This window comes from Amborella trichopoda, chromosome 4 (genome assembly GCF_054954075.1).
Source record: "Amborella trichopoda isolate Santa Cruz 75 chromosome 4, AtrichopodaSantaCruz75HAP2 v2.0, whole genome shotgun sequence".
Taxonomy (NCBI): domain Eukaryota; kingdom Viridiplantae; phylum Streptophyta; class Magnoliopsida; order Amborellales; family Amborellaceae; genus Amborella; species Amborella trichopoda.
Window position 1 is genome coordinate 35,663,972 of NC_142339.1, and position 18,631 is coordinate 35,682,602.

Consider the following 18,631-nt stretch of genomic DNA (forward strand, 5'->3'; position numbering starts at 1 on the left):
TTTTCTTCTCTCTCCTCTCTCTCTCTCCAAGACACACCCACGAACTCAAAGTAAAATCATTAAATTTATTGATCAATTGAAAGTATGAGGGGGGAATTAGGGAAGACCATTAACAATTAGGTTTAATATGTATTAATAGAATTGGGCCAAAACATGGGTGAATGCCCAAAAACTATCTCACTTGATGATAATTACAATTAAAATAAATTCTAAAAATGGGTGCAAAATGATTCTTTTTCCCTTGCATAACAATTCATGGGATATCAGAACAATCCCTGCTCCTGCCCTAGAACATGTGTGATCTTCTATGGAGGATTCGGAGTTGCTCTGGTGCCCATTCAAACGAAAGATGATTGTTTTCTTGTGGGGCTCAACATGGCAATCGATTTGATACCAACTTCGAGCCACGGATCGTGTCTTTAGGCCACGTTCATGCGACTTGAAATTTGCATGAATCATGGAAACTTCCAATCGATAGTGCGCTCTTTTCTTGATGTTTTTCCATGATTTCTTCGTTGTATTGCATTAAGAAAGCCATCACGATCGTGTGGCAACAAACGTAGCTCTCTCTAGCTTTTCTCCTCGCTTGGGCATCGTCACGGGGCATGCCACATATCGAAACGCTCGTCTTTACGAGACGAACACGCTCACAAAATTTGAGCATGATCTGACCTGGGATGAATGAGATATGATCCCCAAAATTTACAACCTAATACTGTAAAAATAGCCACTATTAATGGTGATTTGGTGCAGGGAGGGCGCACGGGAATAGTGTGCGGCCTACCTCTTTGCAGTCTTTTACCCATAACTTTGTCTTAGAGTGCCTCATTTAGCCAAAACTTGACCCATTGGGGTTTTCACCCATGTCGGATCCAATGGAGATGGTCTCACAACTATTTGACGCACCAAAAATATAGTTCTAGTTACGGGGCCCGTTTCAAGGTGCTAAAGGCTGATTTTTTCGAAATTGTTTCTTTGTCTGCATTGCCTTGGACATGTTGTATTATGATGAAACTTGGTAGGTGGCATTTTGAAGTACTTTAGGAAGACTCTAACCTATTATGGGGAAATTCTGAGACTGTAAAAAATTCCATTGTATATCAGGCTTTATTGACCGTATCAGGGACCAAGGTGCTGAAAAATGTCTTCAAACGGCTTGGCCCACTGAATGTTGTGCTTCGAGAGAGGAGAGAATTCATAAAATTTCCTTTGGCCTTATTACTTTTTCCTTCTTAGCCACTGCACCACTTGAACATTGAGGAGATTCACGCAATGTTGTAACTAGGATGCTCAGACGTTTTGATGCAATGTACAGGTCCATTCGTGGAGACTTCCGTGGGGACTTTAGGGGGAGAAGAGACTTTTTTGAGGGATCCTGTAGAAGTCTTCACCCTCAAGGGACTATTTGTGATTTTGACAGCTAAGGATTTTGTATAGACCTTGGTGGTCAAAATCAGGCCAGTTTGACGGTCGAGTGCCATGCTGAAGGGTATTTGTCCCATTTGGTCTGGGTTTTTTTATTTTGTTGTTTGTTGTGGATGGTTTTCTGAAGGGCCTTTGGTTGGCGTCCGTTTGCGTGTTGCACTAGATTATACTCGGTGGGCGGGGTACCTCAGTTTATCGAGGTGACCAGTTGTGGGTATAACCCCTGCCTACTGTTAACAGTTTTGTTTGCATACAGGTCCAACTTCTGGCTGACTTAGCTTTTCTTGGGGTGTCTTTAGCATTTTGGAGTACCTTAGTGACCTTGTGGGAATAATGCTCTTCCTCATGAGACTTGTCTTGCCTTCTTGGCGAGTCTTCTGTCCTTTGAGTCTTTTTTGTAAATGGACTCAGGTTGTCAGAATCTTGCTTGATGCTCGTATTTTTTGGTCCTGGTATTGTGACACCAAGGATTTTTCTTTTGAATGTGGGCTGAAGCCGCCTGTTTAGGCAAGTGCTGCATCAACCTGTTATTGATCCAAGCGTCCTTTGCGAATTTTCACTTGGACTTAGGAAGCGACGCCTTATTGATAGTTTTCACCAACTTCCTTTTAATTTGGGGCTCTCTTACCCATGATCTTTTGGCCATGTCCACCCTTTTCTTCCATTTTTACTCACGGTACCCTTTCGAGTTTTCATCATGCCTGGGTTTTTATTTTAAGGAACTCTTTTACTCATTGTTTCATGACCATGCCCGTAGGTCATTTTTACTCATGCCATTCCCTTGTCCAGGTATACACCATGCCCATTATTTTTATGAAGGCATATTTAATGTCATGCCTTCGGGACCTGTACGAAGCCCTTTAATGTCACACAGCTAGGACGTGCACTTAGTTTAAGGTCATACAACTAGACCATAGTAGAGATGGGTGGCAGTCAGTTGAGGCCATGGATTAAGTATGGTGGTGGTTTTGACTCACTTTTAGGGAGATGGTATGAGGCTACCTATGAAAGATGAATGATGTATGAACGGTGGGTGAAAAGTGGTGACCCACTAGCTGACGCCATGTATGGATGGTGGGATTGCTCACCATTTTGTGAGCATGGGTGAGACTCACAGGGAAATGATGAATGGTAATGAAGGAAGATGGATTTACTGGGGGGTTATGAAGGTGATGCGGGAACACGGATGGGTCAGTTAGGCAATACGTGCATGAAGAACCACGTAAAGGGTGTGTGCGCGTGTGTGGGGGCGTGTTTAAAGTCTTGCCTCCAGGACCTGTGCAAAGTAGTTTATCGTCATGCGGCTAGGACGTTCACTATGGTTTAGGGTCATATAGCTTGAACCATGGTTATGCAGTTTAGGATCATGCAATTTCGGGTCATGCAACTAAGACCGTACAATTTAAGGTCGTGCAACTAGACCTCCGCTACAAGTTAAGGTCACATAGTTTGGACCATGGTGCTAAGCCTTTTAACGTCATGCGGCAAAGATGTACACTACAGTTTAGGGTCATACAGTTGGACCGTGGTGATGCAGTTTAAAGTCATGCAACTAGAACCATGCAGTTTAAGGTCGTGCAACTAGAATTCCGCTACAGTTTAAGGTTGTATAGTTTGGACCATACAGTTTTAGGGTCGTGCACTTAGACCTCCGCTACAGTTTAAGGTCATATAGCTTAGACCATGTAGTTTAGGATCGTGCACCTAGACCATGGTTGTGCAATTTAAGGTCATGCAGTGTAGACCATTGTGTAGGTTGTCGTGTAGGTGAAGCTCCATGGGGAATAGGTTTGTGGATGAAAATCTGGCTCCTTGGGGATAAAATGATTAAGGTCAGCAGGGGTTTAGATGGAGAACCATACATGATTGAGGATTAGGGGTGAGTGTGCTCCCTGGTGAAACAAAATGAGACTCCACAGGGAATAAGCTCATGGAAGATAACCTGACTCTTGGGGTTAAGATAGCTTGCTGCGAGATAGACCCACTGGGGGTTAAAGGGTAAGCATGACCCTAACTCCGCTGGGGATAAATGGGCTATAGTATGGGTGGAATTCCTACTGAGGACGAGGGACAGTGGCCTGCTGCAGACTCCATTAGAGATGACCATTCATGGCCTGGATGCAACTCCACTGGGGATGACAGAGGTTACAGTTTTGGTGGAACTCCACTAGGGATAGTGGTAGGCCACACACAGCGAAAACCAGGTGCTAGCACATGCGTGGTGCTAGCCACGAACATCATCAACATGTGTAGCATGAACAATGGCGCACATAACGCTAGTATGCACAGGAGTGATCATAGGCGGCAGTAGTACTGACGTGCTTGGTGCGCTTAGCGTTGGTTGCACGTGACGTTAGTCACAGATAGTGATACAAATCATAGCCAGCATTAGCCTGTGTTCGGGCCTCGGGCTTGGGCCTAGTCTGGTCTTGTCATTCTGAAAGTGGATGCTTGACGTTGCACAGGTGGCGATAAGCCTCTGTTCAGGCCTCAGGTTTGAGCCCGACCCAGTCCAGCCCATCCAATGGATGGTGCTTGATGTTACACAGGTGATGGTAAGCCTTTGTTCGAGCCTCGGGTCTGAGCCCAACCTGATCCTGCCCATTGATGCTTGGCCTTCAGAGACCTGTCAGGTATTCTTGCTTTGTGAAGTGTGCCTTGGGGAACCGCCTTCTATATAAGGGGGAAGACCCCGTTTTTACTATTTTACTCAAGGTAAAACAAGAAGAGTTTTAACTGTGAGAGAGGGAAAGAAGAAACCTCGGCAAACACCGGTATTCCGGCATAGTTATCAACTTTGACAGGGTATTCGCAGGACTTTGCCAGTGAAGTGTCAAAGTTTTTGCTAAGGAAGAGAGTGTTCAGCTGAAGGGAGAATGCGAGCGAGTTATAGAGGTTCTCGGTCAACTAAGAGGTGGGAAAGAGCAAGTGATAGCCGCTGGACATTTTTGTGAATTCCCGTTGGTTTTTCATCACCAACGAGTAGTGGGAGAGTAGCAGCGGGGATTTCCCAGCAAGTGGAAGTTCTTTCCCGACGAGAAACCGAAGGTTCAAGGAGGCCAACAGCCATTGCAAGGCAGATAGGCGCGGAGAAGAACGGTTGTCAGTCCACATGTGTGAAACATGCATCATCATGGTGGAAGTTGTCAAGCGGTGCTCTCAGAGCTCGAGGTGACACGTGTGCTAGCCTGTGGCACGTGTGGGAGATACGAGCTGCGTTGCTTCAAGCAGTGCTAATCCTGAAGACAGGACCAGCATTAGCCTTTTGAGAATGCAGCCGGCGTTGGGCATAGCCGGCATTGGGCTTTCAAAATGCATCCGGCATTAGCATTCGACAAGCACAGCCGACGTTGAGTCACCGGGTGTTAGTCTCCAGCAAGCACAACCAATGTTAGGTTACCCGGCGGTCCTCAGCAAGAACAGTCGACATTAAGTTACCTGGCGTTGGTCCTCAGCAAGCACAGCCGACGTTCAACCTTATTTGACACAAGTGGCTTTCAGTCATGCGCAACTCTAATCAGTGTCTTTCACATGCAGCGACAACCTTGTGTCTTGATAATTTCCACACGGCAGTGAGTGTTTAAAGTCAGTCTGATGGTTGGGCCTTCAACTAGATTTCCTGATGTGAAGAACCTTCCAAAGGGAGGAGAACTTGGTACTAGTGATTTTACTGGTGAGAGTCTGGTCCGGAGTGAACCTATTTGGTTGAGGACCTCAACATGCATACTGGAGTGGCCGCTCAGCATCACTTTCATTACTGACCTGATTCGATTTGAAGGCTAGGAGGATAATGATGGGAACATTAGTGTTGAGAAAGGGATGGCACTTCTTCATTTCATGCATCAGAACATAGCTTCTTGTGCAAACTTGCCCTCACTAGAAAAGAGGATGGTGAAAACCAAGGGGCTGATATGGTCTTCTACTGGTCTCAAAGTACAAGGGGAGCATCAGTACTTGAAGGGGTACTCTTTCTGAATTATCTAGGTGCTGGGATCACATAAAAGAATTCTTGAGCGTGCTTCTTTGCTAGCAGTAGTTCAGTGCTCGATTCGCTATTATGATCGGTGTTCCAACACCATTAAGGTACTGTTGGAGACCTGGAGTCATGTTAGCAACACATGGCTCCTTGGGCATGGGGAGGCAGGAATCTCCTTACTAGGTCTTTACTTCATTGGCGGCCTACCGCTGATTGGAGCAATGTATGACGAGTTCATGCCTCAGAACTCAGTCATCTTTGGTGGTGCTCGCTTGAGGGGAGAGGAACCACTTACTAGTCTCCAGAAAATTTTTGAGACTTACCAGTTGCTATATTCCAAGTCTAAGAAGAGTCGGGTGACCTTCACCGCATGGGTGAAATTCTTTTGTGGGGATTACCCCAAGGAGGATCGTCCAAGTGCTTCAAGAAGGAAGGGAAAGGAAACTGTAAAGGGAACACCTCCAATCTACCAACCCGAGGCCAGTGATGACTGCGTCTTCTTGGCAGCATATTTGGCTCTGTTTTTATGCAAGTTCGTGCTCCATGGGGGGACAGATGACATCCTTCTAGGTACATTCTATGTTGCCTGCGACATTGCAAGAGGGTGTCAATACGCCCTTGCGCAACCAGTTTTATGCAGTATCTATCATGGGCTAGGAGCCATTTCCAGGGGGAAAGCATACAAAGGTAAAGAGGGGGGCAATGGCCTTGTTGGTGGCAAAGCCTTACCTGGGGATTTTAAGACACTATTGCCCATCCATTATGTATACGGGTGGCTAGGAGCCTATTTCCCTACCACATATGTTAGACATCCGGGTACCGGGGAGAATATATGCCCCTTTTTAATGAGGATTGCCTAGTAGAAGTCAATCTTTCATAACCTAGGGGAGGCTCGTAACTTATTTGGAAATGAGTTCTCCAGCATGCATCGAGTCACCTTTCCAGTTGGAGGCTTTACTGACCGCGCCTTCATTGATGAACTGGGTAAGGAGCTGGATGGTGCTTCCATAACTATCAAAGAGCTCATGTTCACCTTGAGAGTTAGAGGTGGGTTTTGGCTTATCGAACCTCACGGAATGTCAGGCTCGAAGGGTACTTCACCCATCGGTTTTCCCATTAGCATGGGCTTGATCAGGGTTGTCCCTTTTCTGTGTTCTTTAAAAGACGTCATAGTAGAGTGAACATTAACAGGAAAGAAGAGCAGGGGATCCTCTGTGAATCATGGTCACCATATCATATCCATACTGCATGGTCCACATGTTCGAAAATGACTGAGGTCAGCAAGTATGTGATACCACATTTTGGAAGAAGGATCCGAGCGACTCAAGCCTATGCGAACTGGTGGGGGATTACCAACCAAGGGTACTAGGAGGCTGGAATGGGGAGAACTGAAATTGATGTTGGGATACCAGGCAAAAGAGGATACTCAAAACCCCTCCTCTAGGAGAGATTTTTACATTTTATTACCCTTGGAATTGGGAAGAGGCTCTTGGGGTACCTCGCCAGATAGCAGCAGATGAAACCTCATTGCAATTTCTCGCTATGGAGAAGGGGACAGGGAGCCTTTTTAATAAACTTGGCTCGGTCTTCGAATGGAGGGAGGGCCGAAAGGTCCCGGATCATCAAGGGTGCCCAGTATAAGACCTGAATGCACTGATAGGAAGTGGTCCTCATAGTGCTCTTGCTACAGGCTCTTTTCGTGGGTAAAGTTCTGAGAAAACTGCTCCACCACCGGGGGTAGGAAAGAAGAGCAAGCATGCTGCCCCCGCTGTCACTATCACTCCGGCCCGAGTCGTAAGTCCTGCTAAAAAAATGAAGGATTGCAAGACTTGCTGCAATCTTGGAACCGGTTGATGGCTCTATTGGAAGGCATTTTTCATCATCATGAGTCTTTGGTCAATAGAGCCTAACATATATTAGAAATTCTGACAGTCTTAGAACATCCCCCAGAACTAGTCAGTCAATATCTTAATGAGGAATCCTAAGAGTCTCATGCCAAGTTTTGTCGCATTCCGATATGTCTAAGGCAGTGCAGACTTAGAAAACGTTTCGGCAAAATCAGCCTCTAGCACCCTGAAACCGATCCTACAATTAGAACTATATTTTTGGTGCATCAAATTGTTGTGGGACAACCGCCATTGGATCCTTCATGGTTGAAAACCCCCAAGGGTTAAATTTCAACTTAAACGGACATTCCAGGAAGACCTTATAGGTAAAAGAGAGAAACAGGAGGAGTCGCATGTTATTCCCGTGCGGCCACCCTGCAACCCAACTCCATTAAAGGGACAAACACAAATAGTGACTTGCGATGCTTATATCTCCCTCATCTGAGATTGGATCGCGCTCAAACTTAACGAAGCGTGTTCATCTCGTCGATATGAGAGTTTCGATATGTGGCATGCCCCACGACGATGCCCGAGTGTGAAGAAAAGCTAAAGAGAAGTTGTTGATCCGTGAGAAAGTTATAGAAAAATCAGCAGTGTCGCAGCTCTCTCGAGTGGCCAAATCACGCCACTCGTGTGACGCAAAACCAGTTCCATCCGGTGCATAAGGTCTAGGGCTATCTCTAGTCCAAACCTCGTACATGATGCATGGTCGGATTCTGCACACGAAGCCGATGAAGTGACTGCAAATTCTGGCCAAAACTCCGAAGTTGTGAAATCTTCGTTCGGACACGGAATCGAGCTACGTTTGTTGAACATGCTCAGTGTGATCCAGTGAAGAAATCATGGAAAAAAAACAAGGAAAGAGCACAACATCGATCCGAAGTATCAAGATTCATCAAAATTTCAAGGCGCATGATCGTGCCCTAAAAACACTATCCAGGGCTCAAAGATGGTATCAAATCGATTGTCATGCCTAGCCTTGCAAGAAAATAATCATCTTTCAATCAAACGGGCATCAGAACCACCCCAGATCATCCATGAAAAATCACGCATATTCTAGGGAAACACAGGGATTGTTTTAGAATCCCACAAATTGTTGAGAAGGGCTAAATCTATCATTTTGCATGCTATTTTCTAATCTCTTTTGATTCAATTAAATCTTAATTTCTAGAAGTTAGGCTTAATTTTGATCAATCCACCTATATTTGAGCACAATTCTATATATACCACGTACTACCATTGTACGCGAATCCTTCATTTATTCACCAAGGAGAACTTTTTTAAATAAAATTTCTGGTTCTTCTCATTGTTGGGTCAAGTTTGGAGAGAGAGAGAAAGGAGACAGAAACTTTTGGATCGGTACCCTTAGGCTCAAGGTAAATCTTCTCTCTCTTCTTTTTTTTTTTTTTTTTTTTTCTTCCTCTTCTTCATCTGAGCTTCTCTTAGAGGTCATGCACAGCAGTGGCAGTGCCATGCATGCCTCTTTCCTTCTTCCCTTCATGTGGTTTCACAGGTCGCGCATGGTGATGGCAGCGCCATGTGCGAGCTCCTTTCTTCTTCCTTTTCGTTCATCTCTATCTCTCAACGTGGTTTGTAGATGGCGCTACTCATCTCCATTCGTAAATGTGTGCTTGGCACCTCAATGAAGAGAACAGATGGCAAAGCCCATTGCCGCCCGCGGAGATCTCATCCTGTTGTGCGTCTATCATAGACGGCGATGCCTATCGCTGCTCGCTAAGGGTCGCGGTAATACCTATCGCTGTCTACGAGCTCCTCTCTTATGCCCTCTGTCTATCGCAGACGGCGATGCCTATCGCCGTTCATGAGCTCCCTGCCCACGCTTGATGCCTATCATCGTATGCAACCTTTCTTCGCGTGCTGGGTGCCTATCGCCGTCCACAAGATTTCTTCGTGCACTCGGTGCCTATTGCCGTCCGCGAGCTTTGCTCATGCACTCGATGCCTATTGCCATTAGTGAGCTTTCTACGTGCGCTCGGAGCTTATCACTGTCTACGAGCTTCCTCTGTGTGCTCAGTGCCTATCGTCGTGTGTAGGGTCCTCTTTGCATCCCACACCTATCGCCGCGTGGCTCAGAAAGAACTATCATTCGCGTGCTTCACAAATGGCTATCGCCGCGCACTTCACAAGATGCTATTGTTGCCCACGAAGGGGTGTGCTGCCTTCTTGTGTTGCCAGCGATGATGCCTAATGCTGCGTGTAGTTCGCTATTCACCCTCTAGATGTGAGCAGTAGTTTCTAGCGCTGTCCAAGGACCGTGACACTAATACTTTATGGCTATGGGTGGTGATGCTTAACGCCATCTGGACATCCTTCCCTCACCGTCTCGAGCCTTCTCTTCATTCCCTTTCCTTCCTACTTAACTGAGGGGAGACTCGGTCTAGTGTGGCCATAGCAGTCTTGCTGTTGAGCAATATTGCCGCCATGTTAGTCCTGAGTACCATGCACGTCTTGCTGCCACACCTGATTAGGACAGTCATGTCGATCTTAGTTTCGAGTAGTATTGCCGTCATGTCGGTCTGCGTTACCGTGCCCATCTTGCTACCACTCCGAGTCGGTCATTACACTGGTCTAGCTATCATGCTAGTCTCATCCCCTTGTCGAGTCCCCTCTTCTTGTCATGACCCTAACTTCTCACCTTCTCATCCATATGAAGGTGCATTGGCCCAAGACAAGGTGGGTCCTTCGGCCCACTTGTCTTGCAAATTAACCATAGTAGTGTTGTGCAGAAAATAAGGAGATTACAAGTCAAGGGAGGTGATTCTGAACCAGCTAAAGCAATTAGGAGGATTTTCGTCGTGATATAAGAGGGCACTCGTGCGAGTCAACTCGAGTAAGTAACGGACCCATGTGAGGTTGGTCCCCACCTTACATCCAAAATATCTCTCACTAATTGAACACCTGCCCTTGTTCTATGAACGAAGTTCCCAAGAGAGCGATCTCAGGTCTCGGGTCTTTCGAACTTGAGACACGTGTCCCCCGATCACCAAGATCTAGGGAGGCAAGATCGAGGCACCTAACTAGCTTGGCGACTCCACTGGGGACTTATTACCCCTTTGTCGGTTTGCTCTTGTTTGATCAGTATCATCTTTTGCTTTATGCATTACTTTCTATGGCATTTGGGTTATTCAACCCGTTCATCCGAGTCGGGGATTTTCTCATCCCCGCACTCGTGACCATCCCAAGAAGCAAGCTGCTCAAGTCCCCTTCCCTACACTCCTTTTGAGCTCATAGTTCGGCTCCCAGGTGCTTTCCTGGGTTTGTACGAGAAGGGACTTAAAGGTCCCTGACTCCCCGCTTTCTCCCCCTGGTGGACCCACCATGGCCCCTTGCATTGGTAGCACATCCACTACTGCACACAACACACACCCTGCTACTAACAAGTCCCTTGTCAGTCATATTGCTGAGGTATGTCGGAAGGTTGCCCTCCCCACTTTCGTGAAAGGCAAGCAAGTTGCCATCGCTTCTCCTTCACTACCCCCAACCTCTACACTTGGAGGCTCGACTCATAGAGGCAGAGACCCTCCACCTCTCGTACACAGCTAAAGGCTTGTGGTCCATCCAATCGACCCACACCTCGAAGCAACTTTCATGCTGCCTCGAACTCGCGTTCAAGGCTAGGCCTTCTCGAGCCAAACCATGGGCGAGTCATGCATCCCACAACTTATGGCAGCGTCAGTTATGCTTCAACTCCAGCACATGAGGGTGGTCCTCCCTCTCATCACACATAGCTTCACCTTGTGAGAAATAGGTTCCTACCCAGTCCCTCACAGACACAAGCTCGTGGGTTTCGACCTCCTAAGGTCGAACCAGTTGAGCAAACCCAGGCTGATGCCCAAGTCGCTCAGACGGCTAACCTTAAAGGTGCATACACACTGACTTTGTAGGTTCCTCCCCATTCCCGACCTAGGCGGAGTCATGAACCAGCTCATTTTTTTGTCGCTCTTCCTTTATCAAGAAAGCACCTCAAGACCTGATACTCAAATGTTTTCCCTAAGAGTACCCATCTTGAGTCAGCCGCCCCAAGTCAGGCATGAACCCGGGGCTCATAAAGGAATCCAGGGCAATGGCCTGATGTCAAACATGAGCCCACAACCTTTGACATAGCAACCCAAGTTGCCCTCTATTCTTCGACCCCATTCTTTGCTCCAGCTAATAGACACGGCCCTCACCTGCTCAAGAAATACGGGGTAGTCCAAGCCTTAGGCTCAGTACTGGAGTGAGGTCCTTAATAGCCTCAAGATTAAGAAGAAGAAAGGTCTGCAGATCCTGACCAAAAAAGCCCCTAAGATAGTTGAGGTTACCACCTTTGGTGATCTCTTGCCTCAGAATCCCTTCTTCCCTCTACGGATCCCGTAGCCCAAGCAAGTCCAAGAATATTGCTCGGTGATCACTGCTAAGAAGCCAAGGTCCCAAGGTCCCAAGATCGTCAAGAACCGATCCTCACACGGTCGAAGTACAAGGATTGAGTCCAGTAGGGACACGCTGAGCCCCTGTAGACCGACTTGCCACGCACGACTCGCCAAGCCCGGCAGCCTACTACTCCACTTGGCTCTAACCTTCCAAAAGAACCAGTCAGTGTCATAGTGATCAACAAGCCCAAGAAGAGAGGATGAATAGGTCCGAGGTAATGATGCAGTCCATCCTCGAAAAGATGGAACACCTAGAAGCCTCCAAGTCCCCTTCTTCTCATCATGAGATCAATCCCCGTCAGGTGAAGACACCGTTCCCAAGCAAACTCCCCCACCGATCTCCCAGGACAACTCTGCTTCTCGCATGGTTTCTCAAACTGATATAGATGCCATGGTGACTCACAATCTCAAGAACAAGGTCCCGAGCATGCACGAAGCGCTGCTTTAATAAAATCCATACCCCTCGTACCTCGACTAGGTGCCATTTCCCCCAAACTACCAAAAAGGGAAGCTCCCCCTGTTCAACGGTACTATGTCCCCTCACCAGCATACTGCTCACTTCCAAGCGGCTTGTAGAGAGATGGCAACTGATGGGCGACTCCTCCTCTATTACTTCGTCGAGACTGTCGAAGGGCCATACTTCCAATTGTATGCTCGGCTGCCTCCAAACTCTGTGCACACCTGGTAAGAAATTGGGAAGTTATTTTACCAACGCTTCTATGAAGTCTAAAGGAACATGGAGATCATCGAGCTCCTCACTTTGACTCAAGACCCTGGTGAGCCGATTGATAAGTTCATCGCTCGATGGAGAGAGTTGGAAACCTTGCATGCCACTCCCATGACCGAAAAATAAGTAGTTCAAACCTGTATACGAAATATGTTGCCCGAGATCGCCTTGCATGTCGAGGCCTCCAATCCACCCTCCATGTCAAAGCTCATCTCTAAAGCAGTTCGTAATGAGGGTTTGTCCAAACACCATGGTGGATCTCATCAGCAGCACTCTGGCTCGAACTCTCTTCCAACAATCGGGGCAATCAGTGCAACCATTACCATGACTAACACTAACAAAGCTGCCCCTCAAACCTTGGACCTCTCCAAGGCACAGACTCTTCAGGCCTGAGGTAAGCAATAGTTCTACGATAAGGTCCCCGCCCCCTAAAAACATAAATCGAAGTGACTTTTGGATCTAGCACCAGAATAAGGTGTACCCCTTCAATAAGGAGTGGGTTCTTGCCCTGCTTCGACTACTACTGGAGCAAAATATGATCTAGCTGTCAGAGGGCAACAAAACCAGATGACAAGAGACACATGAGAGGTACTGCGCCTATTACAGGAAAGGAGGCCACCCCACTCATGACTGCTATAAGCTCAAAGACACTATCGAAGCCCTTAATAACCAGGGTTAGATAAAGCTCGAAGAGTTAAAGAAAGGGTTCGGGGCAACTGAAGCTTCTCACATAGTGACAATCCAAGAAGATGATGGGGCACCCGCTATCCTCCGTGCACTATTTTCCATAATGCTCGAAGAGGGACAGATCACGCCAAAGCCAACAAGGCAGCCCACTTTCTTGCCTCCAGGAACTGAGAACCTCTGATGCTCGTATCACTTGATAAGAGGCCATGACTTGAGCGAATGCACTGGCTTCCAGGAGCTCTTGGTAAAGAAGATGCAACAGTGCCAAGAACCTCATGGTAACCCAGAAGGACATCCTCAATTCCCTCTTCCACTAGTACAAGAAGAACTCCCGACGTAATCCCTGGGAAGTGCTGAGCTAGACCCTCTGCAGGCCCTTTTCGAGGCGATGCTTCAACAGGGTCTCGCCACTCCCAAGCCCGCCAAGTAGCCAAGGCGTCTTACCCTAGGAACCGAAAATCTTTGGTGCCTATATCACCAATTATGGGGCCACGAGCTAAAAGAATGCTCTGGGTTCGAAGCTATAGTCACTCAGAAGGCATCACTCCTGTCAAAGAGGAAACCCCACTTCCCCTATGAGCATTCATTGGGCCCTTCAGAGCCCTCGACTTCTTAGCCCTAGGAAGTTTATCATGGACAGAGTAGACTCAAGTCCCTGAAGTGTGAGGCAATCCATCAAGCTAGGATTACTCATCAGCCCAATGGGATAAACCAAACCCCTCCTCAAGGAACCAAAAGGAGACGAGCACCCAGGTATGCTCTCCGAAGGAATCGTCTTCCTCAGCCACAAGTCGAGGAAGAATTTCTCAGGCCCCTTCCTCCACTGCCAACTTTACAGGACTTCATCCCGGGCGCAGCTCGCTGTATTTGATCATCCAATTAGACCGACGTTCCTGAGTCATCAACAGCTCAGGAGTCGTCCAATATGGTTGACGAATCTAAAAGCACCCCACAACAGTCAAAAGTGGGCAAGACTTAAAATACCCCTTTCGCACGTCCAATTCTGGCGACGACGTAAAAAGTTGCCCAAAACATTCTAACTCTTCTTCTACTCCCTCCTCTTCTATTTCTACCAGAGGTGCACCTCGACAGTGCCAAGACCTCGATACTCTAAACAGAGAGCTCGGAGGCACCAGTCTCGGCAGGTCATAGTGAAAGTGCTTAAGAAAGATGCTAGCTCAGGCCTTTGGATTCTCGTCAGTCGCTGACACCCTGGCTCCCCAAGTCAAGGCCAAGCCATCTTCAAGCTCCTATTTCCATGAGGCCCGTCACATGATTGAAGTTCATGAAGCATCACCCAGCTCAAGGCAAGTACCGAGTGACCCCAGTCATGAGATCATGGACTCCCCATTTCGAAGTCGACTCTTCATTGCTTAGTCCAGTCAGGGACCAGAAATCATCTCTCACACTGGGCTCCTCCTAGAAGCAAAAATGTCAGAATCGTGTGTCTCTGCACTCAAGATGTATGAGAAGCACCTTGAATCCTAAGATGAAGAGTTGCAAGAGGCTTCGAAAGAATGGGAACAAGGTGGTTAGGCCACAGCTAACGATCATAAAGAGATAAACTTAGGAGATGAGGACGACCTAAGCCCAACTTTCATCTCGATAAAAATGTCCCCAAAAGAGAAATAAAGTTATATTACTCTCCTCCGAGCAAATCGGGATGTCTTCGCCTGACATTATCATGAGATGCCTGGTCTAGACCCTCAAGTCGCTCTCCATCATCTTGATATTGATCTAACCATCAAACCCAGAAAGCAGAAATCAAGAAGGTTTAGACCCAACCTCGATATGTAGATCGATGCTAAGGTGAATAAGCTCAGGTACGCTAGATTCATACGTGAAGTCAAATACGCACGATGGCTGGAAAATGTTGTCCCAGTCAAGAAGAAAACTAGCCAAATCGGGGTCTGTATTGACTTTTGTGACTTGAACACCGCCTGCTCCAAGGATGACTTCCCCCCTACCCCAAGGATGACTACCCCCGTACCGTTCACGGAGATGCTTGTCAATTCCACGACTCATTGCAATATCTTTTCCTTTATGGATGGGTATTCTAGTTATAATCATATCAGAATGGCACTAGAGGATGAAGAGGCCACCACATTTTTTCCCCCAAAAGGTGTCTTTTGCTACACTATGATGCCATTCGATTTAAAGAATGCCGATGCCACGTACCAGCGAGTCATGACGATCATCTTCAAAGATATGATCTATAAGGAGGTCGAGTGCTATGTGGATGACTTGGTGGTGAAATTTGAAACAATGGACGCTCACATTCAAAACCTTAAAAAAGTATTTGAACGCCTGAGACATCACCAACTCAAAATGAACCCCTTGAGATGAGCCTTTGGCATACGCTCAGGACATTTCTTGGGGTTTATCGTGAGGTACCATGGATCGAGCTGGTCAAAATCAAGGCAATTCAAGATATGCCACCGCCTACGACCCTGAATGAACTGCGGTCTCTCCAAGGACAACTGGCCTATATTCGAAGGTTCATCTCAAACCTTTCAGGGCAATGCTGGCCCTTTTCACACCTGCTGAAGAATGACACTCCCTTCATATGGGATGAGGCGTGCCAAGCTACACTCGATGACATTAAGCAGTATTTGTTGAATTCTCTAGTGCTCTCTACGCCAGTGCTAAGCAGGCCTCTCATCTTATACGTGACCTCCCTTGATAAGTCACTCAAAGCACTCCTAGCACAAAACAATGATGGGGGGAAGGAAACAATGCTCTATTATCTCAGTCGCAGGATGCAGGGAGCCGAGAAGAATTGCTCTCCCATCGAAAAGATGTGCCCAGCCTTAATCTTTGCGATAGAGAAGCTCCACCATTACTTGCTCGATCACGAGGTCAAACTAATCTCGAAGGTGAAGTCGGTCAAGTTCCTTATGACCTGACCATGCTTATCAAGATGCCTGGCCAAGTGGGAATTATTGTCGATGGATTTCGACATTATGTACGTGCCATAAAGGCAGTTAAAGGTCAAGCTCTAACAGATTTTCTCGCGGCTCACTTAGTCCCTTCAGAATCTCCCATGTCAAGTGATCTCTCGGATGAAGAAGTATTTTGTGCAGTACTAGCTCGGCCATGGGAGATGTATTTCGACGGAGCATTCCAGTCTGATAGAGGGGGTGCCGGAGTTATGTTCCTGACTCCTGATGGTGGAATGATTCCTCTATCCTTCTCACTTGCAGAGGCATTTTCTCATAATGAAGCTGAATATCAAGCCCTCATAATCAGACTGGAGATCGCCCAAGAGCTAGACCTGGAACAACTAAACATATTCGACGAATTGAACTGGTTATCCGGTAGCTTAAGGGGATTTATGACATGAGGAAGGGATACTCTTAAGCCTTATCACGGCACGACCAAATCTTATATGGCCCAAATCAATGATTTCCCTTTGAGCCATATCCCTAGGAAGCTGAAGTCGCAGGTCGATGCTTTCTCAAAGCTCGGGGCCACCATTCAACTATCTTCACCAGGGCCCACTCCTGTCTGGGTAACAAAATGGAGACATGTCGACTTGAGAACCGAAGTTGATGTAGATGACGAGAGAGAGGACTTCCTTGAATGCTCGCCTTACCCATTCGGAGCACTGCTTGCATCCAAAGATGTCATTAAGGTAGAGCAGGAAATGTCCCGAGGTAAAGAATCTAAGGTTGAGAAACGAGAGCCTCAATTCTTCGACTCAATGTGTGCAGAGGTTGAAAAAGTGGAAGACTGGAGGGAGCCTATCATGGACTTCATAAAGAATGGAAGGCTACCTCAGGATAGGGCGGAACGCAACGGCATATGGCAGATGTCAACTAAGTACACCCTTCGCGATGGGGATGATCTCTTTCGTCGATCATTTGACGAAATTCTCCTCAGATGCGTCAATCCCAAGAAGCAAGCAAAGTACTCGAAGAAGTGCATTCGGGTATATGCTGGCAGCATCAGTCCGGCCCAAAGCTACGAGCGCATATGCAGACTCAGCTATTAGTGGCCTTCAATGGTGGTTGACGCCCAAAACTATGCTAAAAGATGCCTGGTGTGCCAAATTCACTCAAGTCTCATTCATCAGCCCATGGCCCTTTTCCCAATGGGGTATGGATATTGTAGGACCCATCGACCCTCCTTTGGCCTTGGGTCATGCCTTCATTCTAGCAGCATCAGATTACTTTTCCAAATGGTATGAAGCAGTCCCTCTCAAGCAAGCTTCGAGGACCACTGTGGTCAACTTCGTGCGTCACCACATCATATACCAGTTCAGGGTTCTGGACCAAATAATCTCTAATAATGGCCCTCAGTTCAGAAGCCATCACATTGATCGCCTAGTCAACCAATTCGGCTTCGAGCGGAAATACTCGACCATGTACTGCCCTCAAGCTAAAGGTTTAGCTGAGGCGTTCAACAAAACCCTGTGTGAGGTGCTCCGGAAGTCAGTTTCAAAGTCAAGGAAGAATTGGCATGAGAAGCTGCCTGAGGCTCTGTGGGCCTATCGCACCACCACTCGCAATGCTACAAACTCTACCCCTTATTTCTTAGTCTATGGAAGTGAGGCGGTTTTACTCCTCGAAGTTCAAATACCTTCACTCCATGTCGCTATACATCAGAGAGTAATTGAAAATGAGAGGGTCAAGCTCTGCTATCAGGAGTGGGATGCCCTTGACGAAAAGAGACTGAAGGCCCAGCAGAACCACGAGCTCAAAAAAGGAAGAATGAAGAGAGCCTTTGACAAGTCTATCAAGGTTCGCTCATTTGCTCATGGGGACCTAGTCTTAATAATCAAGAGATTGATTGTCGTGCATGGGTGCCGCAAAGGAAATTCGAACCTAAGTGGGAAAGTCCATTCATAGTCAATAAGGCCACACAAAATGGGGCCTATATACTTGTAAACTCTGATGGAGAAGTGGCGATGCCCCCTATCAACAGGTAGTATTTAAAGAAGTATTATCCTTGACATATCTTTAAAACACGGTGCGTGCAGTAAAAAGAAAGAAATAAAGATGAGGAACATTAAGCCGACTCAAAGGAAATTCATTTCTATTATTGCAGTAGAAAAAGGTGCAAGATACAATCAAAAGCCCATTATTAGGGAGGTTACAAAGCTCTTGCATCTGAGGATAAGAGGACGATTACAAGTTAAAACCTGCAGTACAAAACTCTTGCATCTGAGGATAAGAGGACTGTTACAGGCCAAAAAAGAACACCCTCTTCATGAAGAAGAAGCAAAACCATTCGAAAGTCAGCTTCAATTCATCTGTTGAGTGTTCTCAAAGAGGATGGTTACAGGCCAAAAGAGGAAGCCGACCATTTTGGAGTCTACTTTAATCCATCTGGCATATAAAGTAGACTTCTCTGGCAAGGAGCTGTCCCATGATGGATTCCCTTCCTCCAAAACAACACGGACTTCACTGTTGTGCTGGAGAACTTGGCTTCTAACAGACCACAGTAACCAGGCCTTCTCATTTGCCATCACTCTTGGCCCCCACAAGGCATCTCCATC